This window comes from Triticum aestivum, chromosome 3D (genome assembly GCF_018294505.1).
Source record: "Triticum aestivum cultivar Chinese Spring chromosome 3D, IWGSC CS RefSeq v2.1, whole genome shotgun sequence".
Taxonomy (NCBI): domain Eukaryota; kingdom Viridiplantae; phylum Streptophyta; class Magnoliopsida; order Poales; family Poaceae; genus Triticum; species Triticum aestivum.
In genome coordinates, this window is record NC_057802.1 from 608,169,513 (window position 1) to 608,174,604 (window position 5,092).

The following is a 5,092-nucleotide window of genomic DNA, read 5'->3' on the forward strand; positions in this document are numbered from 1 at the left end:
AGCGTCAAAGTATTCATCCCATCAGACTCTCTGCAGGTTTTCATGTACCAATCATGTAATCTTCGCATCATCGTTGTTAGAGATCTTTCATCTTTGACGAGAGGCTTCCCGTAATGGTATTTGTGTTCGTCCACCTCCATGATTTCATAATGTACATCATCGGGCAGGTAATCTCCAAGATTGCTATAACCGGCCACCATCCTCGGATCATTAGCGACGATGTCTTTAGACACCTTGAGCGGGGGGCACAATTGGTTCGCTTGTTCGCCGAGCTGGGCAATTTTTTTCCCAGCTCGTCGTTCTTTTAACCTTTGATCACTGACAGTACTTCCCGACCGCTCCGCTTCGACAAATGTCTTTGCAATAATGCGCTCATAGTTGCCTTTCGGCGGAGACTTTGGTGGTTTTGTTAGGGCAGCCAGAGTGCGCTTTGCTTTCACCGGATCTACCTTCTCCTCCGGAGGTGGATGTTTCTTTGCTTTCACCCCTTCAAAGAAGTTCTTCACTTCAGCTCGCACGATCTTCGCGTTCTCCTCCTCGGTCCTCTCGTATGGTAACTTCTCTGGAGTCTTCAGAGAAGGACCGAATCTGTATTGCCTCCCGCCTCTGGCAGCTGTACTGCTAGACGCCGGCAGAGCAGACGGAGCGGCTGCGGCTGTCTTCTTTCCTTGCTTACGAGGCGGAGGAGAAGGACTACGACGCGCCGGAGCAGCCGGAGCGGCGGCGGGTCTCTTCCGCCCTTGCTGACGAGGCGGAGAAGGAGGAGGCTGGCTGCTCTGGCACGCCGGCGCAGGCGGAGAAGGAGGCGGAGTGCCGCCACGCGCCGGAGAAGGAGGCTGAGTGCCCTGATCACTCGCCGGAGGAGGAGGCGGAGTGCCGCCACGCGCCGGAGAAGGAGGCTGAGTGCCCTGATCACTCGCCGGAGGAGGAGGCGGCGGAGTGCCCTTACTCGCCGGAGGCGTCCAGTTCGGAAGGTTAATGAGCTCCTTCCGCCATAGGCACGGAGTCTTCAGAGCTAAACCCAGCCGAGTCTCCCCTTCACCGGTAGGGTGGTCAAGCTGGAGGTCCTCAAATCCCTCCGTTATTTCATCCACCATCACCCTAGCATATCCTTCTGGAATCGGCCGGCAGTGGTAGGTTGCGCCGGGTTCAGGAGGTAAAACAGAGCCAACAGCCGCCTTGACTTTGAAGTTCTGCCATTGCGCCATAAGGTGGCAATGTTGAGACTCCGTGATAGCATCCACGGGGTAGCTAGCAGGAGCCGTCAAGACATGCTCCGGCTGAAGCAGCTCGGTGGAAGCCACGCTGCTTCTCCGCTGAGATGGCGGGGTAGCTTCGGGGGTAGTTTCGGCATGTCGATTGCCGTCTCGTTCCTCTAGCGCTTGAACCCTTTCGTGCAGCTTCTGAATTTGGGTCTGCTCCATTTTTTCCTCCTCTCCTGGCTTTTGTAACCGCCTGCGTCCGGAAAACCAGCCTTCCACGGAACGGAGCCTGGCGTGCCTCGTGTCCGTCCAGGGTGCTCAGGATTCCCGAGGGCCATTGTGAGCTCGTCGTTCTCTCTGTCTGGAACGAACGTCCCTTCCTGCGCTGCATCGATATATTGCTGAATCTTCTTGACTGGTATTCTCAAAAGCTCGTTCGTCCAAACGCACCTCCCTGATACAGGGTCCAATTTTCCGCCAGCCCCGAAGAACCAAGTCCGGCAACGGTCTGTCCAGTTCATTGTCTGTGGTTCGATCCCTTTTTCAAGCAGATCATTCTCAGCCTTGGCCCACTTAGGCCGGGCTTTGAGGTAGCCACCTGACCCCGTGCGATGGTGAAGCTTCTTCTTCGCAGCATTCTTCTTGTTTGTCGCTGACATCTTCTTACTCTTTTCCGATGTCTTGTGGGCCACAAATGCGGGCCAGTGATCTCTGATCTTCTCATACCGGCCGATGAATTCTGGTGTCTCTTCTTTGTCGACAAACGTTTTCAGCTCATTCTTCCACCTCCTGAATAGGTCTGCCATCTTCTTAAGAGCATGAGACTTGATTAATTGCTCTTTAACTGGCTTCTCCGGATCCTCCTCTGGCGGTAGGGTGAAATTTGCCTTCAGCTCAGTCCAAAGATCATCTTTCTGCATATCATTGACATAAGACACCTCAGGGTCTTCCTTCTTAGGCTTATACCATTGGTGGATGCTGATCGGGATCTTGTCCCTAACTAGAACCCCGCACTGAGCAGCAAATGCTTCCTTTGTCCGGATGGGTTCAATCGGTTGGCCGTCGCGCGCGATTGCTGTGATCTCAAACCTTTCATCCGAGCGCAACTTTCTCTTCGGGCCTCGTCTCTTTACCGAAGTTGTGCTCGATCCGGAGGGCTAGAAAAAAGAAGAAAGACGAGAGTTAATTAATATGTGTACATACCAAAACAATGAATGCATCAATTAGCTAGTCAGCACAGGCTTAACTAATATATTTACCTGGCCGGACTCTGTTCGGTCACCGGAGCCGTCACCACGGGCTCCTTCTTGCACCAGCATTGGGTCACCGGAGCCATCATAATCATGTCTTTCCTCCTCCACTCTTCGATCACCGTAGCCTGCTTCTTCACCCTGTTCTTCCAGACCATCATTGTCGTTAAGATACGACAAGATATCACCTCCGGCTAAGATTATGTCCCCCAACACCTCTTCTGCTTGCTCGTCTCGTCCGTGCTCCATTGTTTCTGCAAATATTACAACATGGCAATTATTACACAAACATGACAGCAGGTGGATATATTAGTGCAAACGTAGACCTAGCTTATTCCGGGTTTGGGGTGGCCTCGGCAACGCTTCAAGGGTAGGGGCGCGGCGGGAGGGGGTAGGAGACCGACATCGTTTTTTTCTAGGGTTTGGGTGTCCTCGAGAGTTTTGGTCGAGCGAGAGGGCCGGGGGGTGCTCCCGTGGTATAAGTTATCACGGTCGAGAGGGGGTATAAATATCGACCGTCCATCATGTCGAAGTTATCTGGGAGGGAGTTATATATATCGACAACGACGACATACATACATGGGAAAATAATGTTATCGGGGAGGGGGTATATCGACCCCCCCCACGTGTTGAAGTTATCGGGAGGGGTTATATCGACAACGACGACATACGTACATGGGAAAATAATATTATCGGGGAGGGGGTATATCGACCCCCCCTCGTGTTGAAGTTATCGGGAGAGGGGTATATCGACGACGACAGACCCGATAAAACATAAGAAAACGAAGAAGAAATAAAAAGAGGAGAAGAAGAAAGGAATAGAGGAGAAGATCGAAGAAAAAAAGAAGAAAAAAAGAGGAGAAGAAGAAAGGAATAGAGGAGAGAAGAAGAAAAAATAGAATTTTTCTATTTTCTTCTTCTCTTCTATTCCTTCTTCTTCTCCTCTTCTTTTCTTCTTTTTTCCTCTTCTTATTTATTTCTCCTCTTCTTCCTCTCCTCTTCTTCTCCTTTCTTCCTCTTCTTATTTTCCTTTTTCCTCTCATTCATAAAAAAATGTTCAAATAGAAAATTTCGAAAAAAGTAAAGGTTTTGCCTAATGCATTGTTCATATGAACATACAAACATTTGCATATTCTACAATAATTAATATCACCAAAAAAATCTATGAACAGAAAAAAATCCTAACTTTTCTAAAAATCTATCTTTTGCATATATACATGAACATATATATACACAGAGAACATATATACATACATTTTTATAAAAATGCAAAAAAAGATCTAAAAAAGGACATATAAACAGATATACACACATACATATACTCATACATATACATATAATCAGGAAAAAACATCATATATATGTGCAGAAAAAACAGGGAGGAAGGGGGCAGTGCCGGCCCTGACCAAAGGATGAGAGGTGCGGCGTGGTCGGGGTAGGGGCAGAGGCACGGCGCGCGTCGGGGTAGAGGCGACGGCGGCGTGGTCGGGGCAGGGGCAGAGGCGACGGCGGCGTGGTCGGGGCAGGGCGAGGCAGAGGCGACGGCGGCGTGGTCGGGGCAGCTGGGGCGACGACAACGTGGTCGGGGCAGGGGCGCGCGGCGTGGTCGGGGCGGGCCGCCGGCGGCGTGCTCGGGGCAGGGGCGGCTGCGCGTCGACGAGGCAGCAGAGGGCGGCGACGGCGTCGACGGGGCGAGCTCGGGCAGCCTGGCGGCGTCGTCGGGGCGGGGGAACTGATGCAGAGATGAATCTGAAAAACGCTAAGTGCTTTCTTATATACTGAGAGCATTGGTACCGGTTCGTGGCACCAACCGGGACCAATGCCCCCCTTTAGTCCCGGTTGGTGCCACCAACCGGGACCAAAGGCCTCTTTTCAGCAGCCCAAAGGGCGGGAAGCGGCGGCCTTTGGTCCCGGTTGGTGGCACCAACCGGGACTAAAGGGGGGCATTGGTCCCGGTTGGTGCCACGAACCGGGACCAAAGGGTGGCATTGGTCCCGGTTCGTGCCACCAACCGGGACCAATGGCCTTGCACAGCGGCGTGGTGGTGGGAGTTTAGTCCCACCTCGCTAGCTGAGAGAGAGCCGCACCTGTTTATAAGGTGCGGTGCGCCTGAGCTGTCGAGCTCCTCTCTAAAGCAGGCTTACGGGCCTAACCTCTCTGTACATGCCTGTGGGCCTACTGGGCCTTCTGCGGGCCTGAATCCTGGCCCATGGATGGGTTTCTAGTCGTATTCAGGCCGTGGTGGCCCAGTAGGTGGCATAATTTTTATTTTTTGCCTGTTTTTTGTTTTCTTTTTGCTTTATTTATTTTGTTTTGTTTCTACTTACAACAAAAAACTTATTTATTTTATTTTATTTTGTTTCTAATTACTTATTTATTTTACTTTATGATAATTCTTTTTGCTATTAAAGTTTCTAACAAAAAAAGTTCTTTATGAAAATTATTTTTGCTTTCAATGATTTTGAACAGAAAATACTTCGATAATTTTAGTTGCATCAATTTTATATAATTTTAGTTTCAATAATACTAGAGGTTGCTTATAATGTTTTGAACAGAAAATACTTTGATAATTTTAGTTTCATAAATTTTATTTATGTTATTAAAGTTTATTTTATTTTGTTTCTACTTATATATTTTATT